The sequence below is a fragment of the Fundulus heteroclitus genome, unplaced genomic scaffold, assembly GCF_011125445.2.
Source record: "Fundulus heteroclitus isolate FHET01 unplaced genomic scaffold, MU-UCD_Fhet_4.1 scaffold_107, whole genome shotgun sequence".
In the NCBI taxonomy this organism is placed as follows: domain Eukaryota; kingdom Metazoa; phylum Chordata; class Actinopteri; order Cyprinodontiformes; family Fundulidae; genus Fundulus; species Fundulus heteroclitus.
Genome location: NW_023396520.1, coordinates 699,503 through 726,936, shown reverse-complemented (window position 1 = coordinate 726,936; position 27,434 = coordinate 699,503). Strand labels below are relative to the sequence as shown.

At 42.5% G+C, this 27,434-nt stretch overlaps 1 protein-coding gene and 1 long non-coding RNA gene across 3 annotated transcripts in view; one reads left to right on the top strand and one right to left on the bottom strand.

Annotated features, from left to right (window-relative positions):
- Positions 1–7,263: 7,263 nt before the first annotated feature.
- LOC105924916 lies at positions 7,264–9,630 on the bottom strand. The gene is made up of 4 exons (XR_004928209.1): positions 9,508–9,630; positions 7,812–8,008; positions 7,575–7,686; positions 7,264–7,350 (listed from the first exon to the last, which is right to left on the bottom strand). It is a non-coding gene; the product is annotated as an uncharacterized LOC105924916 (long non-coding RNA).
- A 12,788-nt stretch (positions 9,631–22,418) lies between these two features.
- Positions 22,419–27,434, top strand: part of mapkap1 (MAPK associated protein 1) — a 99,703-nt gene continuing 94,687 nt past the window's right edge. Inside the window, exon 1 of one of the 2 annotated variants that reach the window (XM_036128679.1) lies at positions 22,419–22,671. The gene's annotated coding sequence lies outside the window, so the exon portion shown is untranslated. Of the gene's footprint in view, positions 22,672–22,718; positions 22,740–27,434 lie in introns of those variants that run through there. The other variant, XM_036128680.1, reaches the window with a different exon arrangement.

The window sequence follows — 27,434 nt, the reverse complement described above, 5'->3', positions numbered from 1 at the left end:
GCAGTTCTCCCAAAACAAATGATCATTTTGAAACTATGAACAATAATTTTAACCGAATTAATTAATTCACACAGAAGAACGTTTAGTTACAAACGATACATACATACGTACAGTTACATACAGTTACATACATACAGATACATAGAAACGATGACAATCAGACAAACAAACACACGCAGGCCTTTACTTCTGACAGGGAGGAAGGGCTGGTCAGATCCTAACGACGGTTAGGGCAGCTTCTTTCAAAATACCCTGGGTAACCACACGTCCAGCACAAGGGCATATCATAATCTTTGGTTAGTCCATTCCTATTATTTCTGTACTGCGGTGTATCTCTGCTGGGAATTTGTCCCCATGGAGGACTCTGATACATCTGAAATGGGACATCTGGAGGGAGGGATCCCACAAACTGGTCTGAACCAAACACAGGTGTTGGGGCCATAACCATCTGAGCTTTTGCAACATTCTTCTTCTTCCTCCTTTTACTTTGATTGTCTCTCAGCTGTTTTAGCTGTTCAGCGAAGAGTTGTTGTTCTAACTTCTCTAAATCACTGCTAAGTTGCTTCATGTTCTTTTCATCCATATTCAGCTGATGTACCAAAGCAGCCATCCATTGATCTAAAGGCATATCATAACTCGCAACCATTCTGTCCATGTATGTCCTAACAATTTCTGTTTGACCTTCTAACATTGCCTGTTTAAAGAGTTGCTGCAGCGTGACTGATAACGGGCAAGAGCCCGTCTGGTCTTCCCATACTTTCAACATCCTGTTCACATATGCTGAAGCCGTCTCCCCTGCATAACGTGTAGTGTCATTTAAAAGGCCAGAATCCGTACTTACTGGATAAAACGTCCTCAGTGTGCTCCAAAATTGCCGTGCCACTGGGGCCAAAGGAGCAGCTGCTCCTAGTTCGTCAGTTCCAGCAGAAACTTCAACCGCATGTACCTCATGTGGTTCCAGGTATGCTGATAAGCCGGTCCTCACATCACCAATAGCCAAAACATAACCGCTTAAAATCTTCAAGAATACTTTGATCCAAAGGTGCGCCCCTTTTCTTGGATCGGGGAGCATGTGCCTCAGATGAACGTTGTCCGCACATGAAAGAGGGTCATAAAAAGCTGCATTCACCTGTCCTGTAGCACTGTGAGTCTGAAACAATGGCAGTTGCACACTTTGTTTTGTTGCAGGTAAAGAAAGATCAGTTTCGCTAGAATGCAGGTTACATCTGGGTCTTACATCACAGCTTATCTGTCCCCCACATAACACCATACCAGGCACCTGCACCGAAGGGTCTGATGAAGTCACCACATTCCTGGCCTTGGATAACAGTTCTCCACTTTGGAGAGTTGTGTACTTACCTTCTTGTTTGAAAGAAGATGATTCCCTTAACCCCCTGTAGATTTTCACTCTCTTGTTGATTGTCGAGGCCTGAGAAGCACATGCTGAAATACAGTTCAGTTAGTTTTATCATGCCTGCTATTTTCATTTCCTCTTTTTGGTATTTTTCTCGAACAAACTCACCTGCATCAGCCGTTTCTACTTGTGCTTGGGCTAGTCTATTTTTTAACATTTGCAAATAGTAAGTGCACATTTGGGCTACGGGTGGAGGTCCTTCTGTATCACCAAAAACCCCGTCTCCCCTCATTTTTTCACACCACTCCTCAAATTGTTTTAAATGGTTTTCAGCATCTTTGTGTGGGAAGCTTGCCATTATGCTCCCTTTTCCTGCCTCCAGCAGTGTTCCTAAAGAAAACCCCTGGAGCTCATTTTCTACCTGATTCTCAGCCATTCCAGCACTCACACGTCTTGGCCAACCTGCTGGGACAGCGTCCTGACCCCGGTCCAATGAGAGCTTATTTTTTATCTCTCAGACACCAAAACTTATTATGTTCCTATATGCCTTATTATTGTGTTTTTACACGGCAGTTTCAATGAGCCAGTGTACTCAGGATGAGCAGGTTATATGTCACCTGAACAGGTGCACCCTGGTCTTCACTTCCAAAGGCTCAATGTAGTAATGTGTCTCACACACACACACACACACACACACACACACACACACACACACACACACACACACACACACACTCACACTCTCTGGTCAATCTTTAGTTAACTCCGTACGTACCTTCGCTCTTGCTGGTTGTGTGTGCGTCCAGCTCACGGGTTTATTCCGGTCTTCCTGTTTCTAAAACAGGTCACGGTTTATAAAAAGATATCTTGAACTCACTGGCTGATTTTCTATATTCGTCTGTAATCGGGGTTTTAACAGAGCCACCCTCCGTCAAACCTCCGCATTCACACCATTGTGTATTTGCCTGGTCTTGTTCTCAATTTCATACGCGCTCGTTTTTCGAAAAAGGCTGCTTTTATATTACTGCAAAAACGAAGATTTTTATGTTCGTCCTCGCGGAAAATAAGGGAGCTCTAAACCCACATTTTCTAGGCTACACGATCTTTTAAAAGCCACGCGTAACGGCGTGCCTGTCAGAATGGCCGCTTTTATGCTACACACAGAGGAACACATATTTTCCTCTGTGCCTAACAAGGGGACCTTTTAAACCCTAAATTCTCAAGGTTCACAGTATTTTCAGAAACCTGGCCAAGGTTTCCCGGATTTTCACCTCTGTGACCGCACGCAAATCCCAAGTTCTTATCGACACGTTTGCAAACAATTATCCTCAAACAGTTCTCTGCTTTTAGGAATACAAAAAGTCGGTCCTCCAGGAAGAAAAAGACACTAGGAGATGAATGAAACCTCCTTACCTGTTGTGCGGCCGCAGGCTGTGTGTTTTTCTTCCGGAATGACGTCCTGGCCGGAAAACGGAAGGTGGTACGCCGCCTTTTGGGTCCGGGTGGAAACACCAATTTGTTACTGTTTCACCGTGTCCCGTCTACGGTGAAGCACCCTCGGTGGACCCAGTTCGTTTTACCCAGTCAGGCGACCCCCACTTACTTATTACCTTGAATGTAAGACGCATAAAACAGACAAGTATGCTTTTAGTGATTTTTTATCTACTTAAAGACAGAGAAATAGTTACAGTCACACCAGCGCTGATGGGCCCCTGATCGGCAGGAGGCCTCGAGTGCTCATCACACAAACATTATAAAGGGATCTCGGGACACACCCATACAAGGGCGGTACACATCCAAACTGTGACATCAGCAGGGAAACTGTGTCACCTCCGGGTTGGTATCTGATAGATATGTGCCAATCTTTTGGGTCAGTGCCATCTAAGTGTGCCATGCAGTTCTGGGATAAACAGCTCGTTCCACTTGACCTTGTTGATATCCTAACATGAGTGTTGTCAAATTAGGCAGGTTTTCACCCAATTAGGCTTCTTTTGAACACATTGAGCTAGAACAAAAATAGCTTATGGGCAGGTTAAAAAAATTTGAGAAGGTTTTCACAACATCTGTTGTGCTTTTAGAAAGAATTTCCAGCAAAATATAACCAAATAGTTGTCAATGTCTAGCAGAAAACTAAAAGCATTTTAGTAAAATGCCATCTCCTTGAACTAATTTTACTGGTCAATTTATTTTTGAAATGAGTCGAATCTGTCAAATCTGACATTGATAAAAAATATTTATATTGCATAATATTAATAGTTATAATAAAACAAAAAAAGAATAATGGTTAATCAAGTGTCACTATGAAATTGTATTGGTCAATGTAAACGCCCAAGAGGGGTTGAGTTCTACTGATCAACTTAGAAATATTTCATGGCTGTGAAAGAGAAATGTTTGATTGAGCTCTGTAAAAGAAATTAAGTTTATATTAAGGTAGATTTACAACTCATGTTGGGAAGTTATTGATAAAAGCTTTTTTCCGGTAATATATCATGATTGTTAAGGTGATCTTGTGTATTATTTGGTTGTGTCATGTTAGAGTTTTGATTTAGCTTTCTGTTTAATATTATATTTCAGTTTTTATCTCTTTTAGGTTGTAGTTATGATTTGACCTTTATTTCTGTTAGTCTTAGCTCCTCCCTTCTCCTCACTTAAGCTTTCCCTTCACCCCCTTTGCAGTCAGTCACACCTGTTGGTAATTATTCAGTCAGATGCATTTCACCTGCTAGTCTCCCTATTTAAGCCTCACTCTGTCTCACTCTTGTGCCGGTCCGTCTTCAGTCACCCTCCTCTCCATGCCAGTCCTCGGTTTGCCTTGGAAGATTTGATTCTGCTCTCTCATTCAAGGTTAGTCCTACCATTCTCTCTGTATAGACTCTGAACTCTGATGTGTGTTGCTGGAGGACCTCTAACCTGACAAGCCACTCTGGAGAAGTTCTGCTTTGTGTCCTGGTGTCTCCAGAGATCTGCTAACCTGACTAGCCGCCCTGGAGAAGCTCTGCTTTGTGCCCTGGTGTCTCCAAGAAACTGCTAACCTGAGTAGCCGCCCTGGAGATACTCTGATCAGTGCCTGGTGTTGCTACGAGGTCTGCTAGCTGAGCAGCTCTGAGCTTTCCTGGCCACCCGGTCATTATGGACTCTTGCTCCGGGCCATCAGCTCCTGTCACCACCTACATCTCTGATCTTCTGCAACCCTGACCCTCCGGACTTCATCACCCACCATCCAGCAACCTCTTGTAATAAAACTCTTAAAACCTTTAGTCCCGTGTGCGCGTCCTGAGTACATCGGTAAACAATCATGACAGCACGGACCGGCCAAAAGGTGTACTCAGGCGCCATGTGGGGCTTACCTGCTGGAGTTGACAACCCGGAGATCATCGCCAATGTGATGGAGTGTGAACGTCCGATGAAAGACAGGTATGCCAAGATGGCTTCAGGCCGGAACGCTGTGCCACCAATCAAGGCAGACTCCACTTCCCAGATGGTTCACGTGGGCGTTGTCACAGCTACTCCGGAACACGGGAGGAGAAGCCGCTTAGCCTCACGTCTTCTCGGTCATCACCTCCATGACTCTCAGCTGGCCCCTCGAGTGAAGCTCATTATTCCATCTATCAGCGCCCCACACGTCGAGGAGGACCAGCTGTGGAATTTCTACTATGGTGACCGAGACGACCTTCTTCCCCGTGGGCCTGCTGCTACCTCTCTGACAGCTATTGTACCCCCGCCTGGCTCCTCCCGGCAAAGAAGCCGGTCACTCCGACGCGTTAAGGCCTCCGAGGACCCGCTTCTGCTCAAGTCCCGAGAGTCTGTAGCCCTGCGGCGTCCTCTGAAGCCTGTAGCCCGGCAACGTCGGAGGTAGCCGAGGAGATGGTTCCTCCTCCGCCCGAAGGCTCCGCTCTGCCGGCCGCCGAAAGCTCCGCTCTGGCTCTGCCGGCCGCCGAAAGCTCCGCTCTGGCTCTGCCGGCCGCCGAAAGCTCCGCTCTGGCTCTGCCGGCCTCCGAGGGAGCCGCTCTGCCTCAGCCCGAGGCCTCCGAGGTAGCCGCTCTGCCTCAGCCCGAGGCCTCCGAGGGAGCCGCTCTGCCTCAGCCCGAGGCCTCCGAGGGAGCCGCTCTGCCTCAGCCCGAGGCCTCCGAGGGAGCCGCTCTGCCTCAGCCCGAGGCCTCCGAGGGAGCCGCTCTGCCTCAGCCCGTGGCCTCCGAGGGAGTTGCTTCGCCTCAATCCATGACCTCTGGTGATGTTACTTCCGCTTCTTGTTTTTCTGGTCGGGGTCGCCGTTTGCGATGCTCGTCTCTGGTTCTGATGGGCCGGGGCCGCCGTTTGCGGTACCCGCGCCAGACTTCTGAACTCGGCCGGAGCCGCGGACAGCGGTCTCCACGCTTCCTCACTTTCTCTCGTCGGGGTCGTCCTCCACGACGCCCGATCCAGACCCGCCTACTCGGCCGGGCCTGCCGATTGCGGTCCCCGAGCTGTTTGACGTTGCCTCGGCTCCACGACGCTCTCCTCGGATTTACCTGTTCGGCCAGAGCGGCAGACTGCGGTCTCCGTGCTTTGTGACTCTGCCTCGTCGTGGTCGCCCTCCACGACGTTCGCCTGGGACTTTCCTGCCCGGCCGGATCTGCCGACCGTGGCATCTGGACCATTGGGTTCTGCCTCGTCTGGGCCGCCCCCCTCGAGGTTTTAGTCGGGTGTTGCTGGTCCGCCGCCTGCCTCGACCAGGAAGGTCAAGGACCTTTTTTGGCTTAGCAGCCGTCTTTGCCTGCGCCCTTAAGGCCAGTGCTTTCTGTTTTTATTTTGTTAAAGCTTGGCCTTAGTTTTGAGTTATTTAGAATTCCTCAGTTTAGAATTATTTAGGGAGTTCTTTTTTTTTCTTAGAGTTCTTAGTCTCTGTTTTGCTTTTGTTTTTTCTGCTCTGTTTTAGGATTATAGATTTTGCCTTAGTTTTCTAGCTTTGCTTTGCTTTCTCATAATAGCTTTAGTTCTCTGGTTTTCACGTTAGTGTACTTGTTCATGTCCTAGTTTTCTTGTTTTGCCTTAATATCTAGTTTAGCTTTAGTCTCATAATTCTGCTTTAGTGTTTTGTTTTGACTTAGTAGTTTTTGCTTTATCTTTTGTGGTGTTATCCCTGACCTAGTTTTCTAGTCTTGCATTTATTTTCTAGTTTTAGATTTGATTCTTTATTTTGTCCTGCGCTCTCCCAGGAGCGCAGGACACCTCTCCATGCCAGCCCAGCTGGGCCCCAGCTATTTTTATCCGTGGGTTCCATGGTGGCCCCTTGTGGGCAAGCCCACATGGGCTGAGGGTGGGTTTCACATGGGCCCCACATGGGCAACCCAGTTTTTTCCCACATGTGACTCACACTGGACCCTGGGCTGATTATGGGTCCTTATGTCCTACACTGTACCCAGGCTAGCCTTTAGTATTACAGGCTATTTAATTTTGGAGTGGGTTCTTACTTTGTTTTATTATTGTATTATGTATTTTTTTTTTTTGTGAATGCTGCTTGTCAAGACTTTTATGCAATCAACTGTGAGTTGTCTCTATCCACTATATAAAATAAAAATGCCATGCCATTAATCAAGCTTTTTTTATTAAGTGAAAAGCAATAATAGTATTTTACAGATTAAATCAGATGCATAGTACACATGCACACACAATATGATACAGATTATAATAACCATTATAACCAGTTTGAAAGTGTTATACATCAAGAATAAAAATGGAACAGGAAAAAAAAAATGGTCCCATAACAAGAAGTGGATCCAGTGGGAGAAGGAGGGTGGATGAAGGCAATGGAGGCATCAGCACAGACCTGAGGGAGGATGGAGGCAGAGGAGGTGTCAGTACAGACCTGTGGGTGGATGGAGGTAGTGGAGGTGTAGGCGTGTGGGTGGATGGATGGAGGCAGAGGAGGTGTCAGTACATACCTGTGGGTGGATGGAGGTAGTGGAGGTGTAGGGCTATCATCTTCTTCCTCGCTGGACAGAATCACTCTCCTAGACCTGTAAAATATACCAGCACAATCAGATAATTAATTTGTTACAGTTAAGTGAATTGAAGTGTTTTAAAAGTAGTTGGGTACAGAATACAAAAACAATGTATTTTGTACAACAGGTGACACAGTTGTGCATATAATCATACAATGTAGACATCAGTGTTTCCATAGACTGTCTGTGTGGTGCTGGGAGACGACACCAACATACATGCATAATCCAAACAGCCTTACCTCTTTTTGCGCTTCCCCTTCCCATGTTCTCCGCAGAATCAGACTCTGTCGGGACATCTGTGTTCTGTTCAAACTCAACCAGTTTTATACGGGCTATCTCGTATGTTGCTGTCTGACAGATACAAAAGAAAGAGTTACAATTACTTTCATTTCAGCGAACAAATTCTAACCAAATCAATAGTGAACTCATCATGTCGCATCATATCATACATTAATTAAGAAAGATGGTTACACTACCTGCTTTTCTCTTGACAGTCAACTTGTAGGTTACCCAGTCAGGGTGGGGGTCCTGTTGCTCTATGACCACCTTTGCTATGTTAACTCTTGCTGGTGGCCAGTAGCATTCATCCTCCTAAGGCCCGATAAACCATTTGGTCGGAATCACTGCCAATCCTCCACCATTTTCAAAATCAACAATTGCAAAAGGCAACATGCTTAAAGAAAAAAAAATACACATCAATAGAAATGTATACATGCATAACAACAAATGAACAAAAAAACAAAACAAAAAAACAAATGGGTAGCACACTAGTGCAGGAGTGGCAATGCCACATATACAGTCTTGTGTGGTAACAGAACCATTTTTGTTTTTAAGTCCTCCACAGGTAGTAAACGCAAGTGTTCAGATAAATTGAAGACAAAAATAATTCCAATAAGTGAGGAGTCCATTGGATAGGTGCAAAACAGTTGGGCGTTTTCAAAGGAGTTACACAGTACTTTAACGGTTCCGGAATGTGACAATATGTTTTGCACAATAACAACATTTCCCCCAACAGAAAAACAGTTATTGCCACGAGAAGAGGATATGAGCGTCTGTCCATCATTGTAAGATCTATACTGTTCCCAAGTACCAAGTGAATTAATCATTGGTCCAGAAAAGTGTAGCCGTTTCAGTGGGGTACATACTGGTGTGGACTTTTTGCTTGCCACTTTCTGCTTCTCATGGATGCGCCCGACGAGTTGGTGGACAGGGTTTTGTGGTCGACGGACAAGTTTTTTCAGTTTACCTAAAAATGTCTCAAAGGGTTTTGCTTTTCGAGCATAAGCAAATGTTCCTCCACTTTTGCCAATATTTTCCTCCTTTTTGTTCTTTCTGAAGTCTCCATTATTTCAAAAAAAAAAAAAAAAAAGGAAATGTTTTAGCTTTCAGCTGTGATAACAAACACAACTGCAAATGATTTGGTTAGAAAATTTGTTTCTGTGGTTAATCACAGATCTAAGTCCATGTAAAATGAAGCTAGATTTGTTTTGAGTTTATCGCATCACGGTGACTATAGGCTAATGTGTGCATTATAAGGCGGAGGGATTTCAGCTGGTTATATGCACTGCATCGTCACTTGTTTAAGAGTCCAAAAGCGACTTCACTTTCAGAAACAAACCCAAAGAACAGCAACCCGCAAATAGAAAAAAAAAACACAAAGTCGTATGAAATAATCCGGCTTGGAAACAGTGAGCGCGGGTCACTGGAAATACCGCGTTGAGGCGAAAGAAAAAAAAAGTCCAGCACGGCGAGGGAAAGAAACATCAGCGCCATTAACGCGCGTTAAAAACAGTCGGCGTTGTGGTCTACTCACGGCCCTTTTAACTTTCAGTCAAATACCGACTGCCAAAAATAAATAAATAAATAAATACACTAAACAGCCCAAGCAGCTTAGGTCTAATAGTGTAAGTCCAGTGTTAGACGGTAGAATGTGCCGCAGAGCCGAAGCTCCGAGCCGACGGCGGTAGCAGTTGGCACGGCCTAGCCCTCACCCACGTTGGGGTCGTGGTCACCTAAAACTGTGGCTTTTTTTTGTTGCTGCTATTATTACTCTCAAACACGTAGCATTCTCTAAACTATGTCTGCAGCAGACACTTTAAGCCTAGCTCCTGCACTCTTTATAGTTACTTTCCGAAAAATAAGTATTTATTAGATGTAGAGGCATATTCTTACCTGTATGTCGTCCGAAAGATACCATCTCCTCTCCAAGGATAAAAACAACGTCCTTCCAACAAGATGGCGCCTGTTAACTTCCGGCTAAGCGTGGTGTCGGAATCCACTTCCGGTATAAATAGAACTGTTTTGTTAGCGAGACTCCTGGATGATCCTGGACGATCCAAGGTTTAGTTCTGTTTCAGGCAATTTTCGTACTTGTTTAGTTAGCTTGGGTTATTTTCAAGATACTAATTTAGTTGTGAAATTATTAAAATGTGAACATTATAAACGTTCCCCTGTCTCGTGTTCACTGCCCCTTAGTGACTGAACTGAGAATTGTGGTAATTTTCCCCTTCTAAAGTTTGTCAATAAAGGCCACAATTAATGAAATACTAAATTCTTAGCATCCTTCGTTTGCAAGACATCTTAGCAAAACATGTTTTTTTAAAAAGCTCTTAAAAGCTACTTAATCCACAGCGTGGTGATGATAGAACAGAATTAACTAAATGAAAAGTGTACAAAAATAATTACGCTGTACATAAAATAATAAAACAACAAAATACATACTTTTTGGTTTGACATTAATTCCAGTGTATCAATATGAAAGTAGAATTCACCTGTGTGAAAACAATAAAGAAAGAGACATTAAAAACTTTAAGAATATGAAATACTGATCAGGGCCGGTTTATTATGAAACATATTGATCTGTCATCTCAGTAAAATTTTGAGATCTAAATTTTCAGGCGCTTCACTGAAAGGGGGGTTGTGAAGTGATTTAAATTTAAATTATTTATAAATGTATAATCTAAATAGGCTGGATTAGTGTTCGAATAAAGACTTTTACTTATTAAAAATAAATAAATAAAATAGCATAAAAAAAGGAGATCTTTCAGTGTCTGTTGTTATACAACATGTCGATTTGACCATTTTGAATTTGTAAACCGTGCCCAACTGGAGCCCACCTATTGCCCATGCTTAGTCTAGCCCATCTACTGCCCACATGAGTGATGTGGGCAGTAGATGGGCTTCCCACATGGGTCCCAGCAACAGAGCCCACCCTAAGCCCATGCCCAGCTGAAGCCCATCTAGCCCAGGTGGGGCCCATAAGGGCCTTGTTTGCTGGGAAGACATGTATTCATATAAATGTTGAAAAATCCGTAACCCGTACGCACAAAGTTTTTTTCTTTGCTTCAGCGCAGTTGTGCGCTAATGGCATGTTCTTATGTGTTTAATAGTTCTGTGCTTTTAATATGAGAGTTTGAGATTTGGGGTTGTTTTTTCTTTTAAATTGGGCAGGTTTTATGCTGGTTTGTACGATGGCCCTGAAGTGCAAAGCACTACAACATTAACGAAACCCCTACAACATTAACAAAAGCACTACAACATTAACAAACCCCTACAAAATTAACGAAACCCCTACAACATTAACAAAAGCACTACAAATTTAACGAAACACCTACAACATTAACAAAAGCACAACAACATTAACGAAAGCACTACAAACTTTAATGAAGCACAATGTCAGGATTTGTCTTTGATGAACCCAGAACCACACACACAGGACTAAAGTTGAGGAGTTTTATTGACAGGTTTGATGGGATGGTGGGTGATGTAACCAGAAATCCAGGAACACACAGGTACAGGGGTGTAGATGAAGGCAGGAGCTGACGGCTTGGAGAGAGAGTTCAGCTGGAAGGCTTGGCACTGAACCGAGTCTTCTCTGAGTGGCTAGTCAGGTTAGCAGAACTTGAGAGACACCAGGGCACAGAGCTGAGCTTCTCCAGGGCGGCTAGTCAGGTTAGCAGAACTCTGGAGACACCAGGACACAGAGCAGAACCTCTCCAGGAGCAAACAATGAACGAATAGTCTTTAGAGTGACTGGCAGGACTAACCTTAACAACAGGAGTGAAACAAAGCTTCCAAGGCAAAACGGGAACTGGCATGGAGAGGTGTGGAATGATGTCGGACCGGCACAAGAGTGAGACAGAGGGAGGCTTAAATAGGGAGACTAGGAGGTGAAATGCATCTGACTGATTACCAACAGGTGTGACTAATGGCTGTGGGAGGGAGAGCTGGGTGAACTACAAAACAAGAAAGAGGCCAGACAACTAAAACCATGACACTACCCCCCCCTCAAGGCCGAACACCGGACGGCTCAGAACCTCTTACCCTGGGTGGGTGGAGGGGGTCTCAGGACGGCGGGCACAAGTCAAAACAAGAAACCAAGGAACCAAAAGGTCAAGAACACTGGGAAACCAAGGGGCCAGAGAACACCGGGGAACCAAGGAACCAGAGAACACCGACGCGCCAGACCACAACCAGTGCGCGGCACACCAGGAAAAGGCACGAGCGCCCGACAGCGCCGGGGGAAAAAGCGAGCGCTTGACAGCGCCGGGGGAAAAAGCGAGCGCTTGACAGCGCCAAAGGGAAGGAACGGGCGCAACACAGCGCCAAAGGGAAGGAACGGGCGTACACAGCGCCAAAGGGAAGGAACGGGCGCACGACAGCGCCAAAGGGCAAGAACAGGCGCACCACAGCGCCAAAGGGCAAGAACAGGCGCACCACAGCGCCAAAGGGCAAGAACAGGCATACTGAAAACACCAGGGCTCAACAACACACGCTGGAGCACAACTGGCATACAGAAACGCCAGGGGAACCCGCCGGGGCGTGAGGGAAACGCCGGGGCTTGGGGAAGAGAACGCCGGGGCGTGAGGGAAACGCCGGGGCGTGAGGGAAACAGGAACATCCAAAACGCCGGGGAACCGAGAAACAGAGGGCGTCCTAACACGCCGGGGAACCAAGAAACAGAGGGCGTCCTAACACGCCGGGGAACCAAGAAACAGAGGGCGTCCTAACACGCCGGGGAACCAAGAAACAGAGGGCGTCCTAACACGCTGGGGAACCAAGAAACAGAGGGCGTCCTAACACGCCGGGGAACCGATAAATCTAAAACACCGGAGAAACAGGAACAAAGGGCGTCCTAACACGCCAGGAAACAAGAGCGGAGGGCGTCCTAACACGCCAGGAAGCCTAGGAAACTAAAACGCCAGGAGACAAAGGGCGTCCTAACACGCCGGGGACACACAAAATCTAAATACTTGGGAACGGAGAGTGCGCTGGGCAACAACAGGCTGGGCGCACCAGAGGGCTCAGCCGGCGACATTGGAACGTCGGAGGGCTCTGGCGGCGCCTAATCACAGAGAAAAACAAGAACTAAGAGGACTAGGTGAAAAAAAACAGACACCAGGGGAAGTCAAAGCAAAATAAAAACTACTGAAGGCTAGAGGGGTCTAGGCGAACCTAAACAGGGCAAAAAACATGGGTGAACTACAGGGACAAGGAATAACAGGGGAACTAGGAGGCAAAACAAAAACTAAGGAAGCTCGAACCAGACAAAGTAAGGAGCGTAAAGCTCAAAACCAGGGATAAGAAGCCTAAGGAACGCTGGGAACTAAAGGTTTTAACAAAATAAGGGTTAAACCAATAACTGGAAAACAAGTCATGAACTAAATTATAAAGCCAAACTAGAAAACTGGGGTAGGGATAACACAAAGAAAAACTAAGCAAAAACTAGGAAATAAAACTAAAAACTAGGAAAGGAACAAACACTAAAGAAAAACTATAAAACTAATGCAATACCAGAAAACCAAACAAAGAAACTAGGGGCCGAAACGGTAAACTAATGTAAAAACTAGATAGCTAAAGCTAAAGTAACACAAAACAAAAGCTGGAAGACTAAGGCAAAAAACAAACAAGGATACTAGAGCAAACCCGGGACTAAAGGCAGGTCTAGAATACTAAACAGTGCTAGAAAAAACAAAGCAAAGGAAAAACTAAGAACTCTGAGACAACAAGGAAACCTCCGAAATAACTCTCATACAAATGAATGCTAAATAAATCAACACTAAGGCCGAGCTCTAACAAAAACATTAAACAAGCACTGGCCTTAAGGGCGCAGGCAAAGACGGCTGCTAAGCCACAAAGAGTCCTCGAGGAGGTCGACCAGGCCGAGGCAGGCGGCAAAGCAGCATCTAAAGCCTCGAGGAGGGCGGCCCCGACGAGGCAAAGTCAAGCGCCTCGGAGACCGCAGTCTGTGACTCCGGTCGAAACGGAAAGTCAAAGGGGAGCGTCGTGGAGGACGACCCCGGCGAGGCAGAGTCTGGAGGCGCGGAGACCGCAATCTGCGGCTCCGGCAACACAATAGAGTCCGGGGGAAACGTCGCGGAGGACGACCCCGGCGGGGCTGAGTTAAGTGGCTCAGGGACAACAATCGACGGGCCCGGCCGGGTTCAGAGGCCTGACGCGGGCACCGCGACAACTAAAACCATGACACACAATTACAAATTACAAAAGCACTACAAAATTAACGAAACCTCTACAACATTAACAAAAGCACTACAAATTTAACGAAACACCTACAACATTAACAAAATGGAAGAGGTACGTCCCAGTGGGAGACATAGGAAGTCGCTGATTGGACGACAGCTCGTTTTACTTTTGAACCGGAAGTTATTCTGGCTTTAACGTGTTTTTTAAAAACATGAACACTCTTGGTGATCCAAACCTTTCTACTACTATTCGAGCGTATTTTGAATCAGGACATACATATGACGTGATACTAGACATGCTCCAGACCAACCACGGAGTGTCAGTTAGTATGCGTTCACTAAAGACTCATTTGAAAGAAGGAGGGCTGCATAGAAGAGGCAACTACTCTCCACTTCCGGAAGTGAGGCGTGCCATTATGACCGAGCTGAGAGGACCAGGATAATTATTTGGCTACCGGACCATGTGGCAAGTTCTCAAACAAAAACACAACCTGCGTGTCAAACGTGATGTTGTAATGAGACTGCTAAGGCAGCTGAATCCTCAAGGCTTCGCTCTGAGGACTCGCAGGAGATTTACAAGACGCACGTATCACTCTATGGGACCCAATTACATATGGCATGTAGACGGCTACGACAAACTGAAGCCATTCGGCTTGGCCATCTCAGGATGCATTGATGGTTTTTCGAGAAGAATGATGTGGCTTGTTTGTGGGGCAGCAAACAACAATCCTTCTGTCATTGCCCAGCATTATATAAACTGTGTCAAGAATCTTGGAGTGATACCAATGAGACTACGAACAGACCTCGGCACAGAGAACGGGACTGTGGCAGCAATACAGTGTACCCTCCGCCATGCGCATACGGATTATTATGCTGGGTCATCAAGCCACAGTTACGGATCATCCACAGGGAATCAACGCATCGAGTCATGGTGGTCTTTTTTCAGAAGAGGAAGGTGGGTACATATTTGTTTTTTCCAAATGCGAAGCACAGCACTGCCTCCAATGCAAATGCATGGAGGCACCTATTACTATTCACCTCTAAACGGACTCTTTATTAGGCGCCTGCCTTGCATGTGCAATGAGGAGGTGTGCATCTCACCCAGATGTGGTGAGGCTGAGTTGCTAAAGGAGACCAATCTGACCCATGAAGTTTGATCACGTTTGGTGACATTAAGTATTGGCACCCCTATTTGAGGCACTTCCTAGTACAGGATTTGGACCAAACTGACAAAGTACAATCACCCGGTGATACTGAACACAACCACATTAGCAGCTAATGGTTAGCATGTTGCTAACCGGAAGTAGCTCTAGGAAGGTCTCACCAACTTCTGCTTCACAGCGTCTGTTCTGACTTTAGAGAGAAAGCTCCACAAGAAATTTGGGCTACGTCGCATAAAGCATCTCCAAGCTATGAGGTGTCAAACATCCAATGCTTTTCAATGGGGGACCAAACCCCTTATGGTCCCAAAAATGCATGTCCATATATGGTGCTACAGTATAGCTCAGATGGAAAGTGCAGGCTTTGCATGCAAGAGGTTGTGGGATCAATTCCCGGCGTGGGAGACTAAGCGTTTTGTATTATAATCCCCACAGTGTGTATATTAAAACATGTGTGCTGATCCCATGAAGTATTTTTTTGTACCACCCGCCATTTTTAGTTACCATGGCAACGTTACAAACAACGTTTTTTCTCCCTATTTGAGGCTCATCCCAGTACAGGATTTGGACCAAACTAACAGAGTACACTCACCCAGAGATACCAAACACAACCATGTTAGCGGCTAACGGTTAGCATGTTGCTAACCGGAAGTAGCTCTAGGAAGCCTGTACAAACTTCTGCTTGACAGATTTGGCTAATTTTAGGATTTTCTCCCTTTTTAGACACTTTTCAGTACAGGATTTCAACAAAACTAACAGAGTAACATCACCCGATGATACTGAACACAGCCATCCTAGCGGCTAACCGTTAGCATGTTGCTAACCGGAAATAGCTTTAGGAAGGTCCTACCAACAGCTGCTTAGCCAGACTTCTTCAACCTTTACAGACAGAGAGGGCTGTAGCTGTCAGTAAGTCTCCATGACAACGCTGCTAGCAAGAGGCTCCTAGGAGGTCCATTGACTTAACATGGCACCTTTCAACGGCTGCTGCGATGGCTGTGAAGACCGTAGGAACCTGAAATTCGCAGTGTTACTTCCTGTTGCTATTTCTGACGGTACAGTACGCACCAAGTGGCAGGCGCCTTGCTAAATTTCTTCAGAAATTTTCTAGTTATTGTTTATTAATCTTCCGTTAATACAGCCCGAACCGTAGGGTCTACGCCTACATACTATATATCGAAACGTTCGTCTCAACACCGCGATCAGGGCTATTTGTACTTGACGCCATTTCAACTTACGGTTGGAACAAAATTCGCAAAAAAAACACCGAAAAATTGTCATTTTCAACACTCTACTGTGTCGTCATGCTTTCACCTACGAACATTGTTTAACTTCCAGTTTGTAGATATATCTTTGAACTATTCAGAAGTGAAAACGGAATGTGCATATCTTTTATCGTTTTCTCATCACGACATTTTCAATTACCATGGTGACAAAATTCTCCAAAAAAACACAGAACAACTTTAGCCTACTTGCTCAATTTTCACTCTACGTGCACAAATTATACATCAACACGTAGGTATTTCTGTCTGGATTCAGGAAATGTAACCCTCATTGGTGTAGGTCTTTTAGATTTCTTGCAAATCACCTCAGACCGGCAACAACCCCAAAGTGAAACTTATGTGGAAAAAGACCGAACAACTTCAGCCTACTCGCTCAATTTTCACTCTACGTAGACAAATTATACATCAAAACGTAGGTCTTTTTGTCTGGATTCAGAAAATGTAAACCTCATTGGTGTAGGACTTATAGATTTTTTTCATCACGCCATTTTCACCTACCCTGGTGACAAAATTGTCTAAAAAACAACAAACAACTTTAGCCTACTCGCTCAATTTTCACTCTACATGCACAAATTATACATCAAAACATAGGTATTTCTGTCTGGATTGAGGAAATGTAACCCTGATTGGTGTACGATTTATAGATTTTTCGCAAATCACCTCAAACCGGCAAAAACCCCAAACCCTCCCCAAATTGAGCTGCAGTTGTTGGTAGTTTTCCATGCAGCAGAGAGCCAGCCAGGGCCGGTCAAAGCCATAGGCGTACTAAGGGGCCGCTTGGGCCCTCTGGTGCAATGCGGGGCCCCCAAATTTTCCTTTTTTTTTTTTTTACAAGTAACAATTAAATAACTTGAACAATTGATATAAATGAATGATGATAAAGGAATTTGTTTAATTTATTTAATTTATTTTGTATTCAGAAGTTTTAAGAAACATTAAATTGTTTCATGTATTGTTTATTAATTTATTTTATATTAATTACTCTATTTATATATATATATATATATATATATATATATATATATATATATATATATATATATATATATATATATATATATATGTAACAGTAAATATCTATACATATATGGAAGAGTAAATATGTTTCACCTCACTAGACAGATTAAAAAAGAAACAGCGGATCCATCCCTCTGGAAACGTGGATTTGGTCGACAACTAAGAAGACAGTTTCTGGTTAGCATTTTTGCATCTGGTGTTTGTTGCTTCTGCTGTTTATAAAAAAGCTTCTGTGTTTGTTATAGGGCATTCTTGGATTTAATGCTGGGAGGATTATTGCTGTCATGTTCCTGGTCTCTGTGTGCATATTGTCACTGCTTTTTCCAAATAGGGGACATATACTGGAAGCCATGGCTCTGGAAGCGACCGTGGCTCTTGATACATCACAAAGACTTGCTGTCTTGGTCACAGATGCGCCAGCAAGACGTGCACCAACAATTTGTCCTCTTTTGAACTGTGGTATGTCACCCATAATGTTGTGTGCATTGAAATATTTTGAGCAAAACTGTGCTCTTACCCTGCTAATTGGACCTTCACACTCTGCTCTTACAACCTTTAGTTTGGACCGTTTTTGCCTTTTCTTCTTCTTTCTATTAGAAACGGCTCTACGAAAAGAAGTGGAAACAACACCCCCAAAATGACGCTTGTGGCCAAAAAGTGTATTTTTATTCCCAGTGTCCTGTCTAGCAATATGGCAATAGGAATTGATGTCTCAATGCCAGATAGAGCTCGACAGATTTTGCTTTTACAAGTGGAGCGAACAGCTTTCGCCATAGTGCTCCACTTGATTTATGCTTGTAAATAGCTTTATTATGATTCCTGCAAGGAGAATTTCAAATTATATGGACATGACAATGGGAGAGTAAAGGAAGAACAAAAAGTGAAAGAGAAAGAAAAGAAAAAAAAGAGTAGAGGTGAAAGAAAGAGGAGATAAAAGGGAGAGAATGATAAAACCTTGCCAAAAAGTGTATTACGTCAGTAGTGGTTTAGGATTACCGAAGCAAATGAATGGCAAACTTTGACTGTCGGCTGTCGCCAATTAGCTCATTAGCTGCGTCTCAGATCGATTTACGCAGTTTGCATCTCTGCAGACACAAAGTTTTCCCGATCGGCAGGTTTTGATGAAGACAAATCCTTTTCACTCAGAAGATTTGATTTAAAATCCCCAAGCAATGAGAGCCTACGACCAAGGAACTAAGAAACCCGACCCAGAGTCCTCAGGCTTTGCTTGAGGACTCTGGGTCCTCAAGCACCTCCTTAATCCCACGTGTTGGTGGGATTAAGGAGGTCTTCGAAGTATTCCGCCCACCAAAACACGACGTCCTGAGTCAAGGTCAGCAGCACACCACCCCCACTGTAAACAGTGTTGGTACTGCACTGCTTCCCCCTCCTGAGACGCCGGATAGTGGACCAGAATCGTTTTGAAGCCGTAGGGAAGTCTTTCTCCATGGCCTCTCCGAACTCTTCCCACGCCCGAGTTTTTGCATTGGCGACCAGCCGAGCCGCCTGACGCTTCGACTGCCGGTACACATCAGCTGCTTCCGGAGTCCCACAGGCCAAAAGAGCTTGGTAGGACTCCCTTTTCAGCTTGACGGCTTCCCTCACCGCTGGTGTCCACTACCGGGTTCGAGGGTTGCCGCCGCGACATGCACCGACAACCTTGCGGCCACAGCTCCGACTAGCCGCCTCAACAATAGAGGCGCCGAACATGGTCCATTCAGACTCAATGTCCCCCGCCTCCCTCGGGACGTGTTTAAAGTTCTCCAGGAGGTGGGAGTTAAAGCTCCGTCTTACAGGGGACTCTGCCAGACGTTCCCAGCAAACCCTCACAGTACGTTTGGGCCTGCCCGGTCGGACCGGCTTCCTCCCCCGCCATCGGAGCCAACTCACCACCAGGTAGTGGTCGGTGGAGAGCTCCGCCCCTCTCTTCACCCGAGTGTCCAAGACATGCAGCCGCAGATCAGATGAAACGACAACAAAGTTGATCATTGAACTGCGACTTAGGGTGTCCTGGTGCCAAGAGCACATGTGGACACCAAAACACCATGTTCAAGCATAAGGGTGTTAAATAGCAACAGGTTTAAATTGTGTATAATTGGTTATCTTTTCCTATTCCAAAGGGAGGCTCACATTCAATGAATTTGAAACCCACTGAAATAGACGAAGTGGAAAAAGGGGAGAAGGGAAAAAAAGGGCAGGCAAAAATTCTTTGGGTAAAAAAACTGGCATGGGGAAAAGTTAGAGGCTGAAATAAATCATTGTTTCAGAAATAGAAGGATGTTAAAATAAAATAAAAATAAATATTTATGGTGGAGTATAAAAATGTTGTGGTGTAAATCAGTATGAAATAAAAATAAAAACATCTTGCAATAAATACACAAACACAAAATAAAGACGTCAAGAAAAATGTATAACAGAAAATAAGTGGGTTAAAAATAAGTCAGCGTAAAAGCAAGAAGAAAATATATAATTTTAGATGAATAATTGATCAATTGTTGAAGAAATATCTTCTTTTTATTATATTGTCACATTTAATGGCATACTAATTCATATTATTAGCTACCTTTTCAAGCAATTTTATATTATTAAGTCCTTCATTTATTTCTGTATGTATTTTTAATTTTGGCAGGATTGGTCCTCCATAGTAGAAGTGTTATTCAGATCTTTGTTGCTGTGGGTGTTTGCACTTTTGAATCACTTTTAAGAAGGTTAATGCATAATTTTAGAGAACGACTGGATGATTCTGGTAACAGTATAATTTTAGCACTCAAATGTACAACAGTGAGAAGTTCTAGGTACTCATCCAGTCTGAGGAAGCACTGGCACTGATCTCTATTTATACACGGGATTGCTGATAGGCCCGAAAAACTGAAGTCATTGGCTGCCATCTTGCTACTCCCTACTCTCACAGAATCCCGTAGGATTTGGCTGTAACAACAAAGCAGTTTCAGTCAGTGGCTGTACTAACCATAGACATAATATAAGAGTAGACGCGTCATTGGGTGGGTTCTGCCTATGCTGCGATGCGTCAGAGCCACTGAGCTATATAATACACTGGAGTGCTAATCACCGTCTGTTTGAACGAGTCGCTTTGAAGCCACCGGCCGCCATATTGGTACTCCCTATTTCCCCCCAGTAACTAGGGAATATGTGCGCTACAGCATCGAATAACGAGGATTTTCTCATGTTCAGGGGGGGCTTAAAACTTTTAAAATGTCAAATCCTATATACTTTTATGTTATGTTCTAAAAATATCAAGTACTGAGAAAGTCATGTGCTGAAATATTTTGCATTTTATTCATTTAAATATATATGTTTAACATTTATAACTTTATAAATAACAATATACAAAAACATATATTTACATATGTGTATACATATATATACATATATACATATACACATACTTATATATACATATATATATATATATTTAATATGAATAACATGTAAAATATTTCAGCACCTAATATCCTAGTAGTTGATAGTGTTAGTACATCCACTGACTGTAGAATTACCTGTGAAACGTTTTCACTCAGCCAGAAAACTGCTTGTTGTTGCAACCAAATCCTATGGGATTCTGTGAGAGTAGGGAGTAGCAAGATGGCGGCCAGTGACTTCAGTTTTTCGGCAAAATCAGCACTCCAGTGTATAATATAGCTCAGTGGTCAGAGCGTCCGGCCGCCATCTTAAATGTGGCAAATCTGCAGTTACTCAGTCACTTAAACAGTATCAGAGGGACTTTAATCTCTGAATATTCTTTGTATTCGTAGTATTTTTGTTTTTGTAATATTACAAGTTTATTTCCGTATCCCTTTGGCTTCATTCTCCTGAATTTATTCTCCTAAAGAATTAAAATAATTAAAATAATCTAACCTGGCCCTATTACTCTAGGAGTGAAATAATTCTGCAAACTGTGACTATTCTGGAAATGTTCCCTCTTAATTCTCATAATATGACGTTTTTCTCATAACATTATCACTTTTGTGTTTTTTGTTTTTTTTTACTTTATTGACCTAGGACTTTTTTTTCTCATATTATTAATTTTACCTCTTTAATACTCCCCCAAAACGTCTGTTCCTAAAGGTTCACATGTGACACGGTTTTATGAAATAATGAAGACCACAATGTTTAGATTTAACAAATTGATCCTTATATATATATATATATATATATATATATATATATATATATATATATATATATATATATATATATATATGTGTGTGTCTGTGTGTGTGTGTATGTATGTATGTATGTATGTATGTATGTAAGTATATATACATACATACTAAGGCTGCACCAGTTTTGCAACATGGTGCAGCCTTAGTTTATAGAAGGCAGATACAAGTAGTGAAATCAGCCAGAATACATTTCCATGCAGCACAGGAATAAGGCATCTTCTCTGATTCACGTTCACAATAACAGAACTCAACTTTTTTCTACCACATACAATATGGCGGTGACGTTGACGTGCGAACCTGCGCCCGATGACGCGTCTACGTATATGTCTGTGGTACTAACACAATTAAGTACTGAGAAAGTCATGTGCTGAAATACTTTGCATGTTTTATATATATATATATATATATATATATGTGTGTGTGTGTGTGTGTATGTGTATGAATAACATGCTAAATATTTCAGCACATGACTTTCTCAATACTTGATAGTGTTAGTACATAACATAAAAGTATATAGCATTTGACATTTTAAAAGTCTTAAGCCCCCCCCCCCCCCCCCCCCCCCCCCCCACCCGAACATGAGCAAATCACCGTTGTTCGATGTTGTAGTGCACGTATTCCCTAGTGACTGGAGGAAAATAGGGAGTACCAATATGGCGGCTGGTGGCTTCACAGCGACGTGTACTACCAACGGCGAATCAGCAATCCAGTGAATAAATAGAGATCAGTGGGCACTGGCTTAAGAGTCTATGTTTGCATTGATTATTTTTATTAATTTATTCTACTCTAAAGATATTTTATATTTCTGTAGTTTGTCTTTTTTTATGTGACTATGAAATCTACTAGTAAGTATTTATTTATTTAAGACTTTTTATTTGTTTTATTTTTATTTCTCTAGCTTTCCGGCTTGGCAGTATTTTTGGTGTGACCCGTGTGACGTAATTCCTCAATGAAAGTTCCAACTTCCGAGGTGTTATAAACGCACCACAGTAGACGGAATTGGTTTGCTTCTGTTATACAGTATTCGTCAACAATGAGAAGAACGATTTCCTTTATCTGCAGTTGTCACGGATATAATGAACAGTCGCAGACCTCTGCTCTCCCTGTTGGCAATCAGTTCTGAAGGTGGGACTTTGGGAGGTTATGATAGCGGCTAACTGCAGACAGCTAACCAGATCCAGCCTCTGTGCTCCCTTGGTTGGTTTACGAGGTAACTAAATCCACCAGATGTTTTTTGGACCCTTTTTGTTCAAAGTGGTATATTGGTATGAGTGTCGAGTGAGTATCGTGATGCTAAATGTGCTTGTAGAGCAAAGGCGAAGTTTTAAATTAGCTAATTTGCAAGGTTAGATCAGGAGGCACAACAATAGCTTCGTAAGCTAACATCTACATGCTCGGTTTGTCTGACCATTTATGACCATTAATCTAAAAATACCACAACGGGTTCGTTATACAAGCTCACCATGAAACTGCCTGTGCAAAAAACGAATAGAAATGGTTAACAGAAACATGACACTGAAACAGTCGTTAACATCAGCCGCTGAGATTTCTGAGGCTTTCTAAATGACTTCGGTTCCTCAAAGATGTGTCCTCTTCGACAGGAGCTCAGTGTGGAACATTTGATCTGGTGTGTGTTTGCTGAAGAACGCATTATTTTCAGGATAAGAACAGTTCTAACTTTGGAGCCTGATTGGCCTCACCAATAGCAGCGCTGTGAAGTTTGTTGAAACCGTAGACAGCTTTGTGTTTATAGTAGACTTCTAAATGGGTTTGTGTTTGCAACTGTTTTCTCACGTCTACATGGAAAGTGTCTGAACTACAAACACTAAATCAGATTATTGTTTCGGCCCTTGAGTTATTGAGAATATCACTAAAGTTTTTTTGTTTCAGTAAATTTAAACAAGGGGTTGGGGAGTGGGGTGTTCCAGTTCCACTTGTTTGACCATCACAGTCATTAACCCCTGGTCAAACTCGCTCAAATCCTTGTCAATCCGTTTCAATTCCAATACAACTACTGTTGGACAAAATGTTCACTTGTTGCCGAACCTGATGCATCCATTACAGGTGGCAAGTAGAAGACATAACCAGTGTTGTTCTCCTTGCCTATCAGTGGTCCTAATGTTATACCTGATTGGTGTAAGTTACAGTGAAGGTTTGCACTGTGAGTTTAGCTTGTCCAACCACAGACTAACAGCCAGACATAGTTAATGATACATTTATAAATTCATTTATTATAATCTGGGTTTAAAACACCAAAGTAATCCCACATTTTAAACCTCGGTTTTACCCGAAGTTTTAATTTTCATAACTTGCAGGACTTTGGTTAAGGTTGTGTGTAGTTTTGACCCATGTTGGCGCGGTTGTTGAGAAGTAGTGAAATTGATTGACAAAGTCCTGACAGATAGATGTGTTTTGACTTCATTGTGGTGAAGCTAAATCTGGCAGCTAAAACGCACTGGAACCTCAATTAACAATAACAAATGTCCCGTCTTTGTAGATTGCTGATAATACTAGAACATACATAAACTTTATTAAGAAGTTCAAATCTAAAACTCAAAACTATGTTGTCTTACACTGAAGGTCAATCAGAGCTTCTGCAAACTGAATCAAAAAGAGTCTTGATTTCAACTGCATTAAATAGTTATTGTCTTTATATTCGTTAAAATGATTTTCTCATTAAAAACCTGGACAACATGTTTGGAGCACAATTTGCTGATTATGCCCTAAACCAGGGATTTGCAGGCACCAGGTAGCCCCCAAGGACCATATGTGGTGCCCTCAAGCCTGTTCAAAAAATAGCACAACCCTCCAGTGAGCTGCATTTAAAATGTTATTTTATTTAGTTGCTCTTCCTTAATCATACTTGTATTTGCATAGATTTAAAATGAGAAATGCATTAAAAACATGTTTATATTAAATAAAGGTAAGGTGAGTTCTGACTCTTCTATTTCAAAGGTACAAGTAGCCCTTTGTACAACACAGTACCAATAAAGTAGCTCTCAACTTCTCAAAGGTTGGTGATCCCTGAAACTTGGCAATACATTTATAAAAAAATATATCCTCAAACACCTTTGAAGTCAGGCTGTTAATCTCATGCTTGGATTTTTGGGGTCATAATATTTTTTTTCTGAGATTTTAATTGTATAAAAATCCCATTGTCATTAGGGCATGTATATACGATTTTGCCATGTTGTGTTCATTAAGGGTCATATTGAATTAATTAGTTGAAAACACTGTTAAATAGATGGACAGTAAACCATTTTATTTCCTATAATTTCCAAAAATACTCAATAAAAATATGAGGTTACTATCAGGCAAAATGTTAAATGTCCTCAGGGAATTAAAGAAGAAATACAATGTTGAACCTTGGCTTAAAGGAGCATTGCGCATATTAGTATTTTTCTACTTTCCCATACAAGCCCCAATTGCCCGACAGGTAAAAAGAGTTTTCCTCTATTTACCACAGTAGCCTCTTTAGGCTCCGTTAGTCAATTACAACTGGTGGTGTCAACATCGCCGAAGCATATACTTATCAGCCTGTGTGACTGTTGGGAGTGTCAACCTATGGAAAAAGAATGGAAAGTTGATGCTGTAGGTTGACCTTATCTGTCAGAAAGCCCATGAAAACAGTTGCAGTGTATCACTGACCACCTTGGGTTTCTGAACAAGTGCATGGAAAGAGGCGTGTTTGAGACCAGCTCCTGACCAAAAAGTTGTAGAAGCTGGTCCTATAGGGGATGAGGAACCAAAGCATGAGTAGATTTGGCAGATTCTAAATGAATTTATATTAAAAAGCAGAGATTATTTTGTGTCCTTTCTGGCAATGTGGCATTAAGAATTGCTGTCTTAATGCAAAAAAGAGATTTTACTTTCACAAGTGGAACCTTACTGCTTTCGCCATAGTGCTCCGATTTATATATGCAAGAAGCTTTATTAAATTTTATGCTGGGACTATTTCATGTTCAATGGACACTGAAACAGGAAGGTAAAAGAGGAAAATTTGGAGAGAAACAGATGAGACAAAATGTTAAAAGGGAGAAAAGGTGAAAGAGAAAGAGGATAGGGAGAGAGCAATATAACATCTTCTGAGTCTGCTTCTACACCTGCAAAGAGTGATATAAAAAGAACAGCAAAACCAACTGATAAAGTATTACAGGTACAACCAACCAACACCTTGATACAATCACTAAAGAATATCAAGAGTGTTTTTTTTTTTTTTTTTTTGTCACCACGTGTTACCATGGTGAAATTTCTCTTTGGCTACTCACATTACGCACATTACACATAATGAAGGCAAACTGACAAACAGGCAATGAACAGTGGTTACAGTTTTTTTTTTTTTTTTTTTTTGTTTTTTTTTTTGTAGCGTTCAGCAGAGTCAGGAGAGATGACAGATAATTAAGTAGTAGTGCTTATTGTACAATGATGATTTGAGGCTTCATTTACAGCAATGTGCATTTAGATATTCTGAGATGATGGTGTTCAAGTAGGCAATAACATTAAGGTGATTGTAACGAATGATGGCAGGGCAGTCAAACTTTTTTACAGCTGCAGGCCACACACTATCAGGTAGGAGGGTGCACTTATGCCGGTGCCCGAGCCCCGGAGGGGAGAATTTTGAAAAATAGAGTCTCCCTGATGTATTTTGGAAGCTTTCAAGACAGGTAATTATTTAAACAATAGAGTCAGAGTGCATGTTTCAAATTGAATAAAAGGCAAAAAAAAAGTGAATGATCAATTTTTCAAAAACAACCTTTGTTTTTTTATTATTCTTAAAACATTATTTTTTCGCATGATGTTATCATGTTTTAACAAGGTAAGGTAATCTCCATTTGCATAAAATTAGTTTAATTTGAATTACTAGCACCACATAAAACAGATCAGATTAGGTGAGGTCTATTCATCTTATTATTATTATTCACAGTTCTGTTCTAAAAACGATCGTAACATTTCTTCACGAACAAAGTCAAATTTTTATGATAAAAATACAGGGTTGGAATTTGAAATTGAATTTACATGTTGAATTTATTTCAGTCAAATTGCTCTTTCGAAATCTCTTCTCAGTTTAATTTCACTTGCACTCATCACACACACATGATATATCATCGGTGAGGATTCTAGAGATGAACACAAAATGCATCCACTGAAAAACTTTGATAATTTGCTGCTGTAATATTATATTATATGTAATATTATAGATTTTTCAGAATAAAAAGCTAACAGGTGTGCATAATCAAAAAATATCAGAAATACAATTATAAAGCATTCAGTATTGTAAGAAAGCCCACGCTGTTTCTGGATAAATACATTACTGTATGAGTTAAGTTCTATTCCGTTTTATGCCTCTTTCCTTGTAAGTTTGAAATGTCCCATGCTCCTGAATGCACCATACCTTTCTGACGCTCGTGAATGCATCACACTGGTCTATGAACGCAGTGCTCTGTGCTGTGCATGTTTGATCTTCCGCTTAAGACAAAGCTTTGCAGTCTCAAAACTCACGTTGGCTCTCACGGTTTATTGTTGTGTGTGAATGACAAGAGACCACAACAAATAAATCAGCCATACCTCGGATAAAAACTTTGGATTTAATGTTGTTCATAACACCCGTAGCCCTGCGACAGACTGGTGACCTGTCCAGGGTGTACCCTGCCTCTCACTCAGTGAACGCTGGAGATAGGCACCAGCAACCCCCGCGACCCCATGAGGGATTAAGCGGATCAGAAAATGGATGGATGGATGGATAACACCCGTAAATTTGTAAACGAAACTGCCAAATAACAACAGTTTTTTTCCCACAAGAGGTTTAATACAATGTTTTGATATCATTAATTTAAGAACAAGTAACTGCGTTGGTCACATTTTAATCCGTTTTCTTCGTTGATATTCAGTTGTACAGAGCGGGGTGCACTCCCGCGACAGGGGACGCATATGCATGCACATTTCGGCATAACACCGGTCTGTGTTTTGATCGGA